Source organism: Dermacentor albipictus, chromosome 2 (genome assembly GCF_038994185.2).
Source record: "Dermacentor albipictus isolate Rhodes 1998 colony chromosome 2, USDA_Dalb.pri_finalv2, whole genome shotgun sequence".
In the NCBI taxonomy this organism is placed as follows: domain Eukaryota; kingdom Metazoa; phylum Arthropoda; class Arachnida; order Ixodida; family Ixodidae; genus Dermacentor; species Dermacentor albipictus.
The window spans coordinates 84,474,587-84,492,428 of record NC_091822.1 but is presented as its reverse complement, the minus strand read 5'-3'; the positions used below and the strand labels follow the sequence as shown (position 1 = coordinate 84,492,428).

Below are 17,842 nucleotides of genomic sequence, written 5' to 3'. Positions count from 1 at the left end.
CCAAGTGAAGAATATAATGAATCTCTCTTCAAGCTATCTAGATGTGGATGCAAAGGTGGCACAATGCCAAGGGAATGGCTATGACTGCGGCATTTTTGCTATTGCAAATGCTTACACCATTGCATCTGGTGCTGACCCCTGCTCAGTTAGTTTTGACAGCTGCCTAAGGCGTGGGCACATTATAACAAGTCCAGCAGATGTCAAATGCTGCCTTTTCCTTTAACTACCTCCCCAGTTCCAAGAGTGAAGCCAAAGTGGAGTCACTTTGATGTTAAAAAGTGAAAATCAGCCACACGTGAGAAACAGCTAAGCAATAGAATTGATAGCTGGGTGAGTTGACATAACATAATTGTTGCAGCACGAAAGGATGAAGACATAGACAACATACACAGGATCACCGAGCGCTGACTCTCAATTGAAGATTTTATTGAAAAATATTCTATATAAGCAATTGCAAGACGCACAGAATCCAAAGGAACACGTGGCAAGGCAAGAATATGAAGGTTAACAAAGCATCAAAGTTAAAAGAAAGCAAGCTTCAAACATCAAAATCTTCCAGAAAAAAAAACAAAAAAAACAGAAAGGCACAAAAATTTAATATAACAGATTAAGTAGGGTGAGCACACGTACTAAGCAGATATGCATATTCATTGACAGCAGAACTGAAGCTTTGCTTATGCATGCATCTCCCATTCTTTTAACATGAAAAGTTTCGATTATTTTGCGAGTTTGGTATCTATGTCTAGAAAGGACTTCTGTATCTATCAACATGGATGTACAGCTGCATGTGTGATGCACTAGACTTCTTTAAATATTTATTGTGCTCTTTTACTCAGATAGTGAGGCACCTGCCACTCTGTCCCACATACGATTTCCCACAGGTGATCGAAATTTGCGGAACACTCCCAGTCTCACAAAGTACAAACATTGACAAGTGTTTATGTCGCGACCACATTGTCTATTATCACACAACTCGAGTTTCCTTACAGTGAGTGGGGAAAATCGTTGACAGCTTCTCTGGAGCTGAGAACACTGTGCTTACCGCATATCTATTGGCAACATTCCTCAAACATTGTGACAACTCGTGAATGTACGGCACCACAGCAAACCTTTTTCCTTTTTGTTTACTTTCCTGTTTATTTGTACTAGCCTGATTCTTTAGCCTTTTGAAAACTTCTCACAAGTTCTGCACAGAACTTGACTGGGAAAACCAGCTTGCTTTAGCCTCTCAATCTTCTGCAAGAAACTTGGCTGTATGGCTTATGTGCACATGACTTTGTTTCAGCTCATCTGAGAGCTGAGTATGCTATCCCTTGTTTTAGGACCTTTGAATGACTAGAATAAAAATCAAGCAGTGGTTTCTTAGACCTAGGAAAGTAACACCAACAAACATGATTTCCTGGGTATGAACCCTATCGTGTTCAGTGGCAGTCGCTCTTGCAGGCAGCCGATACTATGGATCCGGATGTTTTCTTCGGCAAGAAACCGTTCTGTCAGCTCAGCGAAGCACTCGAGCTTGCAGAAGATATTGCTCAGAATGCTGGGGATGATGTTGATGTGGTCCTAATCTCTCCAGACCCATCAGCAGAAACAGATGAAGAAGAAAGCGACGAAGACTGTTAGGGTACTATGCCAGTGAATGATGTCTCTGGTAAGAACTTATTCTCCTTGTTCCGGGTCAATGACCGCGACACCGACACACACTATTTTTCTTCGTTATTTTCATGCGTAGTAGCCTCTACGGTATGTAGTGGGGCTGAAGCGGGGAGAATCGGACAGGGCTTGGAATACACGAAGGTTGGTGATTCAGTGTGGGAGGGGAGGCAGTGTGCACTGTGAATATTTGCATCAGTTTGCGCAGATGTCTCCGGGTGTACTCCGATGCACCTTTGAGGTGCAGTTCACCCTGCGTGGGAGCAGGTTCTTACCGATGTTGGGGCTTCCTGTTTTCAGCGAAACAGACTATGAGACATAACCTTCGAAATCGTGTAAGTCCTTTACATCAAACCATTTTTTGCAGGGAAACTCGAAGTTCATTGGTATCAAAAATAGGAAGAAGTGGACGAGTGCGCCCTTGCGTTGAAGCACGCAAAGGTTCCTGCCGTGAACTGCACCAGGAATCATCCTGAATATACCTGGGAGAATTCAACTGACGGGGCAGCGGAGCGCAAAGCCATGTTGCAGTCTCTCTGCAACGGTTATTCTCCGAGTCAAGTATTCAGCACCATTCTTAATGATCAAATACTCACTCATATAATAATAAAGACTGGCAAGTATGGAAAGCAGAAAAATGAACACGGCTTTGCCCTCGATTTGGATGATCTGAAGAGGTTCATCGGTATTCTTTTGCTGTCTGGCTACCATAGGCTCCCTCGTCAGAAACCTTACTGATGCGTTGATGAGGATGTTGGAGTGCCCTACATAGCTAAGTGCATGAGCCGAAATAGATTTCTTGAGATAAAAAAATTTTTGCACCTAGCCAACAATGACTGGATTGGGGAGACAACTGATCGGATGTTCAAAATACGTCCCCTTATGAGCCTTCTGAATGAGCGTTTTCAGCAGCATGGTATCTTCCACTGAAACGTTTCTATAGACGAGTCTGTGGTAAAATATTTTGGACACCATCCTGCCAAACAATTTATGTGTGGCAAGCCAATTCGCTTTAGGTACAAGAACTGGATGGTGTGCAGTTCTAACGGCTACTGTTATGGTTTTGATACCTACTGTGGAAAATCTCTCAACTCTGATAAGAATCCGCTGAGAACTCGCATTGTTCTCTCTCTGCTTGAGGCAATCTCTGATCCTAGTGACCACATATCTTTTTTGACAATTTTTTTTACAAGTCGGAATCTCCTTGTTACTTTGCGTGAAAAGGGGTTTAGGGCAACAGGCACTCTTCACAAGAACCGGCATATGAAGTCCTCTCTCCCAGCTAAAAAAGAAATGAAAAAACGGCCATGGCTTAGCTTGGTTAAGCCTGGTGATTGCGAAGCAATACATGGGGTCATGATATCCCCTCCCGCCCCTGGTGAGAGGAGCGGGAGTTAGGCCACCGTTGGTGGCTACCGCCTCGCCTCGCGACGGCGTGAGATGGGGCCCCGTTTTTACACAGTTGGTGTGACGTCCCGCAGCGAGGTCACGCTAAAGGTCAATGGTGCCTACCACCGCCTCGCCACGGAACGGGCTGAAGTGCGACCTAAAGTAGTATTGCTTCGCAATAAAACAAAAAAGCAAAGAGGATAATCTTTTATAGTTTCGACCCTGTCGGTGAGGTTCTTCTCGTAAAGTGGAAGGACAGCAGTGTTGTAACAATGGCTACGAACTACGACGGTATTGAACCCACGTCCTTTGTAAAGCGGTGGTCGTCTGCAGTTCACGAAAGGGTGAATGTTCCGCAACCGAAGCTGTTCAGCAGCTATAACAGCGGCACGGGAGGCATACACCTCTTAGATCAAGCTACTAAATGATCATGCTAAAAGTAGCCGTGGTGAATGCATGGAAAATTTATGAAGTGGCTGCAGATGAGCCAATCGACCTCCTTGCGTTTCAAAGAAATGCCACGCGGTATTACCTGCGTCTCAGCACAGAACATAACGCCACTCGCAAACGGCCAGCCTCCATTGCAGGTGTCATTGTACTTGACAAGGGAGGCCACTTTCCAAATAAATTAGAAAAGCAGTTGCGGTGCCAATATTGCCACAAAAGGTCGATGTGGGCATGTGTGAAGTGCAATGTAACACATTGTTTGAAACACGAGTGCTTCAAGAAGTTTCATGCACCTAAGTAACAGCACGGAGCAAGTGTTTGTTTTGCAATAGGAAGAACCCAGTGTACTATAAAAAGTACACCTCTGTAAGTTTTGAAGGAATAAAGATATTTTCTTGATACTGAAGGAATTTCCTCTATCTAATAAAGAGACATCGTACACCAAAAATAAACAGAATTGATTGAGTAGATTTTTCTTGGTCCCTTATGGGTTAAAGACTCTTTCTGCATTTCACTTGTAATAAAATAGGTACATTAGAATTAGATGAGCGCTAGATGTTCATGTTTTAAACCAATTGTGTTCAAACATGAACATCAAGCGCACATCTAAGAAAAGGATGGTTCCCATCTAGCAAAACAGCCTCTGCATTACATTGAAAATGTGACTATTTTTCTGATGTTCAAGCCTCCTTTAAAAAATTAGTCACTTTATGAATGCACTAGCACAAACAGTGCCTCTCCTTTACACTGGAAGCAGTGAAGAAAACATACAGTTGGCCTTTCTTTGTTTTAAATGTATCTTAATTCAGCCATGCTCATTATTCCGATAAGCTAACATGCTTCAAAACAATTATGAATTAGTGATGTATTAAATATAACTGGAAGATGTTGCTAAATGTATAGCATCTTGTTATAAGTTGTGCACAACAATTAAGCTGAACACTGAAGCTATACATTCAATAGTAATTTTTAAAAATTTTAATTATGCGGTTTTACATGCCAAAACCACTAATTATGAGGAACGCCGTAGTGGAGTACTCTGGAAATTTTGACCACCTGGGGTTCTTGAACGCACACCTAAATGTAAGTACACGAGTGTTTTCGCATTTCGGCCCCATCGAAATGCAGCCGCCGTGGCTGGGATTCGATCCTGCAACCACGTGCTCAGCAGCCCAACACTATAGCCATTGAGCAACCACGGCGGGTGTTGAAAAAATTTCAAGAACAGTAGTCTTTCAGGGTGCAACCTTTATCTCAGCTGACATTTTGTTGTTTATCTCAAAGATTTTGGTTTGCTCATTTTCTAGCTGTGAGAACAATGTGATGTGCTAGAAGCACTGCCTCCTGCAGTTTTCTGCCAATGTCCTCAAGGTTTAATAATCAATTTTGTTCGTTAAGATATTTTAACTCCACTCCCTTAGCAAGTACAAAGCGGTACTTGCTGCTCTCAGTATTTTGAAAGCTAATGCAGGCAGGTCAGCATGCCAACTGCTGTAACTGGCGGAGATAAATTAACACAAAAATTACATTTGCTAATTTTTATCAAGAAAAATATCCATTCTTACTGGGAAATAGATTGGACTAATTCAATGATACCAGACTGGCATCAATTGCAATCAGCTGTTTAACACAGCCTGCATTATTTTCACAGTACTGAAAGCCTCTCGGCGAAACCTGACCGCTAGAGCGAGCATAAGGTGGCGGATTGAGACGCGTTCCATAATATGAAGTTGCACAAAGCTTCTTTGCTTTATGGGGCAGGAATTTATTGCCGTTTACCAATAGGCACATATAGTGGTTCACAACAACGTTCATGTTTGCTGTTGCTGTATCTGTGGCCTCTGCTTTTAACAATTTTTGAATGAAGCCACTGCTGATACCTCCTGCAATGATGCCAGGATTGTAGCACTCTGCTGCTGAGCACCATGGTCGCATATTTCATTCTTAGCTATGGTTTGGGGGAGGGTCACTCTGTGGTGAAAACTTGAAGTCTATAACTATGGCGTCTCTCACAGTCCTAGGGCAGCTTTTATGAAACATGAAAGCATTCATGGTTATAAAGCTTCGTGCAAGTGAAATATGGTGGTGAGGGTAAATGAGTTCACATATTTTTCTGCCACGATAAAAATAAATGGAGTTGTGACCTGTATGATGGCAACAGCTACCCATATTCAGTTGCTTAGATGTACCGAATAATTTTTTTAAGATGCAAGATTCTTGCATTAGGTAATACTTACATAGAACAGAACACCATCAACACTATGGCTCAAAGTGTCTCAAAAAGTATTTCCTCATTTAGTGAGTTTGCTTGCAACTTGCCTTTTCTGTAGGCATGTTTCTTTACAGGTTAATGCCTCAATCTTGCTCTCAAGCTAAAACAAAGCACCACATTTCAATTTCATCTTTTGATCCAGGCAGTCATCATCTGACACTGTGTGGAGTGCTCAGCAGCATACAGCACGCACATGCTTTGGTCAATGAGTGGGCCAGCATCATTTCTACGCCAGCAAGAACACAAATGCTGAAAATAAACATTTCCTGCCAAAATGTGTGGTTGTTTTTATACCGTAGGCTTGAATTAACAAGCTTTATTTGCTTCCTCATTTAGGTTCCCGCTCCACGATACATTGTCAATGCTACAATATCCAATGCTGTGACATTTAACACATATTGTCACTAAAAAAAATGAAGGATAACTAAAGCAAGAACAGCATTATTAAAACAACAATAGCAAATGCAAAATTTATGTAATTTTTCTCAATACATTTTCTTTATCTTCACATAAACTGCGGCCTCACGCACTGCGGGCACCTTTGCCAACAACCTTCACATTTCAACAGTGCCAATTCTAGCTTCCCTTATGCTCAACTGGAATGTTTTGAACGTCAGGCCATGTTCAAGTGAAAATTAGTTTGCGGTGGCCATGCGGGTCTCGCAGTTTCTCTGCCTGAATAAGGGGGCAATTAAAATTGCCTTGAGGAGAACATTTAAGCAGAAAAAGCTTGGGTGGATGAGGAAGAGCAGTGGCTAGGATAAAACATTTCAGGAGTTCTTTGTAATAAGGACACCAAAGTAATATGACTAACTTTACAAGAATATGAGGCCATTATAACGCTAGGGTAAACACTGGCCAAGTCACATACTGAATTTTCAAATATTGTAAGTAACCTAGAAGTAACCTTGGCAAGTTTCATAACCTAGAAGACCTTGCATGACTGTTTTTGTTTATTCTGCTATGCCACTGTATACATTATTACTATTACCTTTTTTTTCCTTTTGGAAGAGAAAGTCACCATACGCCTGGAGGTGTTAGATCACCTTCTTGGTGTGCTTCTGATATATGAACTGCTTGATAACATTAACATTGTTGCTTGGTTTATTGCCTGAGTAGACTGGAATGTAACGACTGACCAAGGAAGCAGCAGGTGTATGAATATGCACACCCTGTATCCAATCAACCCCTATTTCAATCAATTTCGTGTGTGTACAATTAGACCTCGATATATTGAACTTTAATGTAAGAAATCGTTTTACTTTGCAGAACTTATTTGGTGTGCATATAGAATGAAATCTTCAATTCATTGAATTCTGTATCTGCAATTTCAATTTAATGACATCATAAATTCTTCTAAAATTTGAATAAGCATATGTGTTGCATTAAAACTATAAATTCTATGGACGTCCAAGCATGTTTCAGGAGTAAAGCTTCACTATTTCCTTCCTAAGTGTATTCGACTTAGGGATAAAATTCTGCAGCTGTTATAAAATTACCACAGGCAACAAGCGGCTGAATGTGAGGTATCTGGTACAACCAGAAGGGGGAACTTACAAATCACAATAGCACACATTCAGACGAGTATGTAAACAGGTGAACTAAGCAGGGAACAAAAACAACACAGCACTACTTTCATATGTCCCGACTTATCATAGTTTTGTCACAGTTGGTGCAAGCACGCATCCGTAGATAACACCGGCTCCCAGAGTTCGCTGGCCAATACTTCGAGATGAAGCTTACATGACCACCAGGGGACATTATAGTACTTGTTTCTGCTCTGATCGTATAGTGTTCGAATGACGTCCCATCTACACAAGTACTACTTGCAAAGGGGGCGATGACCTTCCACAACTCTAGAACATCACCATCACAAAGACTGCTTGCACATGTAGTAACCAGCCAAACAAGCTAACCATGGCAGCGATTAAGACCACTTATATGAAACATACAACGCAGAAACGCCTCGAAAAAATTTTACCGTGTTATACAGTCGCTCACTAGTAATGTCCAAAGTGCACTAGTGCCACCTTTTAAAAATCCCAATGGGAGCCAAGCCAAATGAGCATTAGTTGGCTATTTGGGTGAACACAGCGACGGTGTTACAGCAACCCAGTGAATGCAACGCACCCGCTTGAACGACCGGGTGCGCGCAACGGTGGCCCCGGCAAGAATCCAACTAGATGATTAGTGCATGCAACCTTTTTTTTTAACCTTCTGCGATATATTAAATATGACCTCTAGCCATTTAGCACATCATATGAATGCAATGCACCAATCACAGACTCGAATGAAGAAGACAAGAGAGAGCAAGCACGAGTGAGGGGGACAGCACAAAGAACAATGAGTGTCGCTACCTTATAAACTTTTATCGAAGGACCTTACTTTTGGCAGGGGCATACTCCATAGTATGCACTGCATCATTCTAAGGTTATATTCACATGCAGAAACGACAACCAGGTCTATCGAGATATAGGAATTGGACCAGGACACAGCCTTTGTGCAGTTTTCCATGTAAAGGATTTGATTCTGGTGCTGCCACCGTGAACGTCTGCACAAGCGGATGTTTATGTTTGCAGCCCCGGCCTCCTCAGCACGGAAGGCACGTACAATAAAGGATCAGTTTCCCTGCAGCTCGGCAGTTGCACCCAAAAGTTCGCTCTCTTCTCTCTGCGTGCGTCCGTCTACAGCGGACGCATTTCACGCCCGTATAGCTTGGTGACCCGAACCTAGCAAGCCCATGCAATGGAAGACGAAACGAACACTCCAGTGTGCAGCAATGACGCCCCAGCTCCTCAGCCCCAATCAACAGTCGTAGCTTACATCCCTGCTCCATCGCAGCCATGGATGCCACTTCCAATGCCCAGGTGCAGCTGCCACCGTTTTGGCTGAAGAATCCTGCCCTGTGGTTCATGCAAGTAGAAACCCTCTTCGATCTGCGACGTGTCACATCGCAACACGTGATGTACCTGCACATCGTCTCAGCACTTTCCTCCAAGGTGGCTCATGAGTTCGACGCCCTGAGAGCCCCACATCTGGCCGCACCTTACGATCATTTCAAGGCCACACTGCTCCCACGCAAAACTGTGTTGGAGAGACGCCGTTGGCAGCAACTCCTCAAAACGGAAGAACTTGGTGATCGCTGACCGTCGCAGCTATTACATCAGATGCAACAGCTACTCGGCGACCACACCCAAGACTCCGAGAGCCCTATATTGAGTGACATTTTTCTGCAACACTTGCCTCAGACACACCATGGTTTTGGTAGCTGTGGATGATATACCTTTTGACAAACTGGCAGAGCTCGCGGACCCTGTCAACGACTACTCTGGCACAAGCTTCGCGGTGTCCTCAACCACTGTCACATTAGACCTCAAGGCCCGACAATCTCGCCTCGAGAAAATTGACCGGCTGATGGACACCATGACAGCAATGCAGATGGGCACACCTCGTCGCTCTCGATTGGCTAAGGGTGGCTCATGTTTGCATTCCCATTCCTGCCCGAGACACTTCCGACGGCTGCTGCTGGTACCCCACCAGGTTCAGTATCAGCGCTGTCAAATGTTGACAGCCTTGTTGCTGGCAGGGAAACACAGAAGCAAGTCACTAATGGCGGCGTGTGGCTCAACCACAATGTGAAGCGGCCTATTCTACATCACAGACAGGACCACAGGCCATCACTTTCTAGTGGACACTGGTGCAGAGGTGTCATTCCTGCCTTCCGCCTCGACCGGCAACATTGTCCGAGGGCTGCGCCTTTGCAAGCTGTGAATACATTCACAATCGCAACATATGGCTAACACTGGCTGACCCTTTACTTGGGCCTGCGTCGCATATTTTGGCGGATTTTCATTCTCACGGACGTGCGCTTCGCCGTACTAGGTGCGGACGTTCTTATCGATTTCGGTTTGAATGTGAATCTCCGCTCTCGTCAACTTGTGGACTGTACGACCAGCGTCTCCAATGCAAGGTATCCTCACACCTCTGTCTGCTTCAACGCAAGCAGCTCTGCATTCTCCAACATCTAAATTTGCCTCAATCCTCAGTGAATTTCCTGAACTTAGCAAACCTAGAAACCTGGAACTTCCGGTGCAACACACTGTGACGTACCACACTGTCACCTCTGGTCGTCCAATGTCCAGCAAGCCACAACACTTTGCTGGAGAGCGCCTCGCCACAGCTCGCAGAGAATTTGACCACATGCTCCAGTTAGGCATCATCTGCCCTTCGTCAAGCAGCTGGTCATCCGCCCTGCACATGGTGCCTAAGCATGACCTCGAAGATTGGTGCCTTTGTGGAGACTACCGTGCGTTGAATGCTCGCACCGCCCCCGACTGGTACCCGCTTCCACACATTCACGACTTTGCTACCACTCTTGCTGGAACAACCACATTTAGCAAGATTGACGTAGCCAAGGCATATCATCAAATTCCTGTGGAACCAGCGGACATAGCGAAGACTGCCATCACGACACCTTTTGGCCCATTCGAGTACGTCCGCATGCCTTTCGGGTTACGGGATGCTGGCCAAAATTTTAAACACTTCCTTAATGAAGTCGCACGTGGTCTGCACTTCGTTGTTGCCTATCTTGATGATCTGCTGGTGGCAAGTTCTTCACCAGAGCAGCACACTGGCCATCTGTGGTTGCTGTGTTCGCAGCTCCAGGAACCTGGCTGGAGTATTAACACAGACAAATGCGCCTTTGTTGTTCACAACGTTGAATTGCTCGGACACCTTGTCACACATGAGGGAATCAAGCCATTGGACAGAAAGGTTCAAGCTTTGCGGGATTTTCCACGCCCAACGCTGCTTCGCAAGCTCCACAAATTTCTCGGGCTTCTGAAGCTCCACCGTCGGTTCCTGCTTAATATAGCCAGCATCATTCTACTTCTGACTGACATGAAGGCTCCAAAGGCACCATCTGCAATCTTGGAGTGGAAATCCGAAGCAGATGCAGCCTTCCAAGAAGACGAGAATGTCCTGGCACACGCCACCCTCCTAGAGCATCCCTTAAGGACGCACCCATGCGGATCATCACCAATGCTTCCTCCAGTGCCGTTGGTGCAGTTCTGCAGCAATTTCAGCGGAATGGGGAGCCCTGTAGGATGGATGTAAGGAAGGTAGGAACACCCTCTTTGAAACTAGGTGATGGCAGTTGCCACCATGCTCAGCTTTTTATTTTGCCTTTTACTTTTGTTTACCTGTGTTGTGCGTTATTAAAATTCCCGATTTTCTTTAAATACATCTTCCTACCCTTTTAACCTTATGTCACCTCTCCGCTTTTGAGCCATCAATCCTCCAATCGCCTTTTGCTAATTTCCACTGCATATTTATTTAAATGACTATTGTTATCTCTGAACCCTAGAGCCTCAGGAAGCGTGACTGTGGCCGCATCGAGGTCGGCATCACATTTTAGTATGAAGTGTTCCATTGTTTCTACATATTTACCACACACAGTACACGTGTCTTCTTTGTTAAATTTCTTTTTATAGCTCCACATCTAAGACATACTGACCTAGCTTCAAAGAGTAGGGCACTGCCTCTTGAGTTATCATAAAACACTTCCTTCCTGATCTGCTGTTTCCAGTATCGATATAGTTCCACACTATGCTTCGTTTCCATTGAATTTGTCCAATTTTGACCTTCCACATTTTTAACCTGTCGTTTAATGCTCGGTCTTTCTTCGTCCTCGTGTCTGGCATACTTACTGGTTAGCTTCCCTGTTTTTTTCAGCCACTGTGAGTCAACGCTATTTCTGTATAGGTATTTAAATACCTTAGCTGCCCACCTGTTATCGTCCAATTTCCTCAGACGTTTTCCGTATCGGATTTCACTCTGAGCTTCCCATGCTTCGAACGATGCCCAGCCCATATCCCCCTGTACTGCTTCGTTTGTGGTTTTCCCGTGGGCACCTAGTGCTAATCTTCCCACAGCTCTCCGATTTACTTCTAGTCTCGACTGAATCTCTGCCCTTAAACACAGGACTGCATTCCCGAAAGTAAGCCCCGGCAACATTACTCCCTTTCAAATACCTCCCAGTAACTTATACCTGTTGTACCCCCACAATGCCTTATGTTTCATTATCCTGGCATCTCTTCGCCCTTTTGCTATGAGAGGCTGTTTGTGCTTTTCCATGCACATCTGCCCTTTGTTTATCCATACCCCGAGACATTTGTATGCAGCCACTAAGGGTGTTTCATGGCCTTTTATTGTAAGCTCCTGATCAGTTGTATCGTTAAAAAACATCCCACTGGATTTAGCTGCACTGAAACAGACCTAAACTGTCTCCTTCGTCTCCCCAGTAAATAACTGGAGTTTGCAAATCTTCCTGGCTATCTGCTAACAGTACAATATCGTCCGCATACATTAAACCCAGTAGTCGTTGCTCAGCAACCTTTCCGCCTAATTTGTACGACAGATTATAGATTATTGTAGGATGGATGGATGGATGTTATGAGCGTCCCCTTTGGAACTGGGCGGTGGGTTGCGCCACCAAGCTCTTGCTACTATGCTGCCTAATATCCTACCTAGGTTAACCAATGAAAAAAAAAAAAGAACACTATGAACTACCCCGTCCAAATTTTCTGATCCCCCATAGCGAACTGTGCTTTTGTACGTCTCTGTCTTTTGTCGTTTCCCTACTTTTCTTCCACCAATCCTCCAATCGCCTCTTACTAATGTCTATTGCAGACCTGTTTGCTTTACCACTGCTCCCGCTGAACCCAAGGGCTTCAAGGAGGCCAGCGGTGCCTAAATCAACCGTTGGGTAGTCGTCTTCACATTCTAATAAAATATGCTCCGTCACTTCCCTAGCTTTACCGCAGCAAGCACATGCTTCTTCTTCCTTCTTATATATCGCTTTATAGGTGAGTGTTCTAAGGCATCCCGATCTCGCTTCGAAAAGTAATGAGCTTCCCTTTGAGTTATCATAAATGGCTTCTTCCCCGATTTCGTTTTTTCCTCTTAAGTAGTTACTCATGACAGGTTTCTTTTCCATTGCCGCCACCCATGAGATTAATTCAGCCTCTGTGACTTTCCACTTGACCTTCTTTGTTGCTGTGTTGCCCACCCCACAGGCCGCATACTTGCTGGTAAGCTTCCTAGTTTTTTACCTCCACTGTGAATCAATGTTTTGCCTGTACAGATACCTGAACACTCTCCCAGCCCATTTACTTTCTTCCATATTCCTCAGCCGTTCTTCATACTCAATTTTACTGCGAGCTTCCCTCACTTCAAAACTAGTCCAGCCCATATCCCCCTGCACAGCTTCATTTGTAGTCTTCCCGTGGGCGCCCAATGCGAGGCGACCCACTGACCTTTGGTTCCCGTCGAGTCCCGATTGTACCCCTGATTTAAAGCAAACCGCATTTCCAAAAGTAAGTCCTGGAACCATTACCCCTTTCCACACACCTCGGAAGACCTCGTACCTATTGTATCCCCGTAGCGCTCTGTGCTTCATTATGGCTGCATTTCTCTTCCCCTTGACTGCTATGGTTTTTTTCCTGCGTTTCCATATATCCATTGCCTTCGTTTATCCATATACCAAGGTAATTATATTCCATTACCCGAGGTATTTTTTGGACCTGTATCTCCACTGTCTGTCCACTGTTTTCATTGAATACCATAGCACCTGATTTTCTAACACTAAATTTCAAACCTATATTATTGCCTTCCTGTCCACAGATATTTGCCAGATGTTGCAAATCACTTTGCTTGTTAGCTAGCAACACAATGTCACCACATAAAATAAACCTGGGAGCTGCTGCTCAACTACTGTACCCGTCTGTTTGTATGAGAGATTAATCCCGATATTACTTCCTTCTAGCGCCCTCTCCAACCCCACCATGTACATCATAAACAGCAGCGGGGATAAGGACACCCCCTGTCTCAGTCCCTTGTTGACATGAACTTTCTCCTCGCTTCTCATCCTTTCCCATTCATCGCAAACGGTATCTTCTAGGTAAATCTCTCTCAAAAGCTGTAGACAATCGTCACCTAAGCCTTCCCCTTTCGGAATATCCCACATGACGTTGCGGTCTACGTTGTCATAGGCTCTTGTAATGTCTAAAAAGGCCGCATATAACGGTCTGCTTTCTACTTTTAATATTTCAGTACACTGAGTAAGAACAAATAAGTTATCACCTAAACGCCTACCTATTCTGAAGCCATTCTGAAGTTCTCCCAAAATGTCATCATTCTCTGCCCATGCTTGAAGCTTTAATTTGATTGCCTGCATTGCTAGCCTGTATATTACCGATGCAATGGTCACAGTCTATACGAATGAATTCTGTCTTTCTCCCTTTTACCTTTATAAATTAAACTCATTCTACTTTGTCGCCAACTGTCTGGTATTCGTCTATCTTTTAAAGTTTTTTCCACTGCTTTCACCAGAGCTTCCTTACTTTTTGGTCCTAGTTCATTGATCAGCCTAACGGGAACCTCGTCTAGCCCTGTGGCTGTGCGCTTAGGAATTTTCTCTTCCGCTTTCTTCCCGTCTAAATTTGTCAGCACCAGCTCCTTTTCCACTTGGGTCTCTTTCATGCTCTTTTTTTCTTCAAATACAACCTCGTCCTTGCCTTGGAAAGATTTGGCTGTTACTTTTTGGATGTAATTTAATGCCGCTTCTCCTTCCAGTCTGTTTTCATCTTCGTCTAGGATATGTTGTTGTATTGTTGTTGGCTTCCTGCCTAATAATTTTATGTGATTCCAAAATATTCTAGGTGCGGCCTTCTTTTTCTCACGTATTTCTGACAACCAACATTCACTTTCACCTTTTAATTTTGCTTGCACCAGTATTTGAACCATAGACTTTTTCTCCCGGTATATTTCCCATTTACTGGTTACTTCATCCTGTGGCAACTGCGCCTTCTTTGCCTGCTTGTGCTCTCGAGATACTTTCTGTCGTTCGGCGATCGCTTCTCGTATCTCCTTGTTCCACCAGCGTTTCGGTTTCTTTTTTCCTTTACAATGAACATGTTGTTTCTCTTTCCATATTTCTGTTGTTATTACACTTAGAAGCTCACCATATTCCCACTCCTTACTTGGCCACTTGCCAAGTTCTTCCTTTCTCAACTCTAGTGACTACATTTGCTATTTGTTCAGCGTTCAAATTTGGACTGGCCATTGTGCTTTCCTTGCACTCTTTCCCAACTACATATCCCATTTTCAAAATGATGCGTTTATGGTCACTCCCTATGTGGCTCAACCCTTCCTCATCGATGACCATTTCTCTCAACTTATCATGAATTCCTTCTGTCATCAGACAATAATCAATGGTCGATTGCCAGTTTTCCCCTTCCCATGTGATCTGTCCTTCACACTTAGGCCCTGTATTCACGATCACGGGGTTATGTTGCTCGCAAAGGCCTAGCATCGACTTCCCATTATTGTCGGTATAGCCATCTAAATCCTGTATGTGGGCATTCATGTCACCTAATAGGACCAATCTCAGCACCATTCCCAAAAGCCTTAATATCAGTGCTTATGCATTCCACGAACTCTTTATTCTTCTCTGTGCAATTTTTTCCGGTCCACAAATACGTAACTCCCAGCCAAGTTTCTTTCCTACTCATTGTACCTGATAACCAAAGATGCTCTTGACATTGTGAATTTGCTCTTTCCCACTTGGCTCCCTGGTGGATGAGCATTCCGACTCCCCCTCCCTTTCGTTCCGACTTAGTTCTGTTGCACCCTTCTCATACATAATTCTCAATAACTGGTGGCTCTTCCGAGTCTCTAAGGTGTGTTTCTGTAACCGCATACACCCCTATTTGTTCTCTATGTAACTGCTCCTCAATCTCTGCCCACTTTTCCTTTCTTCTGCCGCCCTGCATGTTTATGTAGCCTATTGCATGGCAAGCTCTTGTTCTTGCTTTCCTCCTTTTTTTGTTATCTACGGCGATGCTCTTCTGATGTTCCCCTAGGGGATCTTCTTCATTACTACCTACTCTGACCTCTCGAGCGGCTGCGGGCCCCCTAAAAAAGCAACAGCGCGACCCACAAGTCGCCAGCCCACTTCTCGTGCTAGCCTATAATTGGAGTGGATCCCATCTCGTTTAAAACCACCACAACTTCTCACTTCCCTGTTTACTTCGATAACCTCGAAGCCCTTCTCTCGGCTCATTTTCCATATTGCCTCATTGGCAGCCATTACGGCTCTTTGTACGTGACTGTCACGCACAGGCACCTCCGGCACCGTGCACACCACGATCTGCACCTGAGGGGATGGCTCGCGCAAGTCGTCCACCCCCTTCGCCAAGCACTGGGCTAGTCATGGCCCTTTCCTGTTTAGGACGTCATTTAGCCCACCTGCTACTACGACAAGGTTGCGCACGTGGGCATTTTCCGTGAGCTTTTCTTTTGCTCGCTCCATGACAGAACTCAGTGTCCGCCCTGGAAATGTCCCTACTGCCACTCTTTTGTCGCCTTTCACCCTCTCCACAATTGTTTTTGAGCGCCCAGCCATGTTTGAGTCACCAGCGATAATCACCCTTTCACTCTCTCGTACCTCTCCCTGCTTCCCTGTGTCCTTTTCCGTGTGATTCGGACTCGACAAAAGGCATTATCCCCTGGGCTCCTTCTTTTTCCGCGTGGCGGCCTCAAGGTAGGTGCCGGTCTTTCCAGCTACCTGTGGCTGCAGCGTCGCCCCACTCGGGGCGTGTTGCGCTGCTTCACTATAGCTACCCAATTCACCGACGGCGAGCTGGTGACCGCTTGCTTTGGCTCCCTTCCTCCCGCTTCGCCTATAGGGTCTACCCTACTTTCTGAGTCTTTGCCACCGCTTTGGTGTCCTGACCCGACATTCTCCGCTGCCCGCGTCTCAAGCGCGTTGAGCCGCTTTTTCAGTTAGGCGCTCCTTTCTTTCTCTTCCTCAAGCTCGGCCACAGTCCTTACTAACTGCGCGGCCTGGGCCGCCTCCACCTTGACGAAATTTTCAACTTTCGCCTGCAGTGCTACCCGCTTCTCCTGCTCCTCCCTCACGTTTGCCTTAAGCTCTTCGAACTTAGCCGCCCAATTCCCTTCCATTTTTTGGACGGCTTCTCTGTCGCCCTCGCACGACCTGCACGTGAAGCTAGACCTCTCCGCGTCTGCTAAATTCTGGAATTTAGTCTCGTCGAGGAAGCACCATCGCAGGCACTCGCCGCACTGCACTAGAGGATCCGATTCCAGCGCCACCGCCGTGAACGTCTGTGCAACGAGCGGATATTTATGTTTGCAGAGCCGGCCTCCTCGGCACGGAAGGCACGTGCAATAAAAATTAGTTTGACCGCCGCTCGGCTTCTCAGCGGCTGCAGCGATGCTGGTCGGCTGCTTCACGCTATTTTCACTTCGGCGTAGTACGCGCAAGAAGTGCGCAAAGATGAGACAACAATAATTAGAAATGTTGGTCGATGAAACGCAGGGCAACCGCACAAAGCTATGCATAACTTGTACTAAAAAGTGAGCAGGGTTACAGTACTTAACGCAATCCCTCGCTAGGCTAAGCAGGCGGGAAAAGAAGGAAGAAAAAATGGAAATAAAAGCTTACCTACTGTTGCGCCGTACGGTCTCCGATGAACATCACTCACCAGGGTATACTTTCCGAGTGCGCGACAGCCTGTCGCTGAGGAGACGGGCCTGCTGAATCAGTTACTTCTGCTTCAGCATTGTATGTCCACACGTGTATACACGGTAACTAGCAGGCGGTAACTAGCAGGCGCGTGTTCGGCGCAGTTGAACAGGATGAAAAAAGAAAAATCTACGCGTGATATTTCTGTGAAATGAAGCCGTCTGGCAGCATCAGGACCATCACGACTTTTGATCTTTCTTCATGGCACGACACAAATGCCCCACCGCAAAACTTCGCTCTCCGCGCCATATTGCGGAATGCATGGCGGGAAGGCTAGTAGTCATGGAGCTACATAACAAGGCCAACGCTGCGTGCACATACGTGGTAGCAGACGACCCCAAGTGGAGTCCACTGTTGCCACGCATCATGACCTCACAAAAGAAAAATTATAAAAAATACATAAAATACTAACATTATCATTTTGTTGTTAAACGTACTACGTCTAAATAGACAAACCATTCGTTTAATGCTGG

General features: G+C 45.2%; 1 protein-coding gene and 1 pseudogene across 3 annotated transcripts in view; one reads left to right on the top strand and one right to left on the bottom strand.

The window, feature by feature from the left end:
* LOC139055986 (uncharacterized) overlaps positions 1-17,621 on the bottom strand; it is a 146,155-nt gene extending 128,534 nt beyond the window's left edge. For all 3 annotated transcript variants that reach the window (XR_011512070.1, XM_070533715.1, XM_070533714.1), the window contains exon 1: positions 17,289-17,621. The gene's annotated coding sequence lies outside the window, so the exon portion shown is untranslated. The remainder of the gene's footprint in view (positions 1-17,288) is intronic.
* LOC139055724 (piggyBac transposable element-derived protein 2-like) lies at positions 1,456-8,907 on the top strand (annotated as a pseudogene).
* Positions 17,622-17,842: the final 221 nt, after the last annotated feature.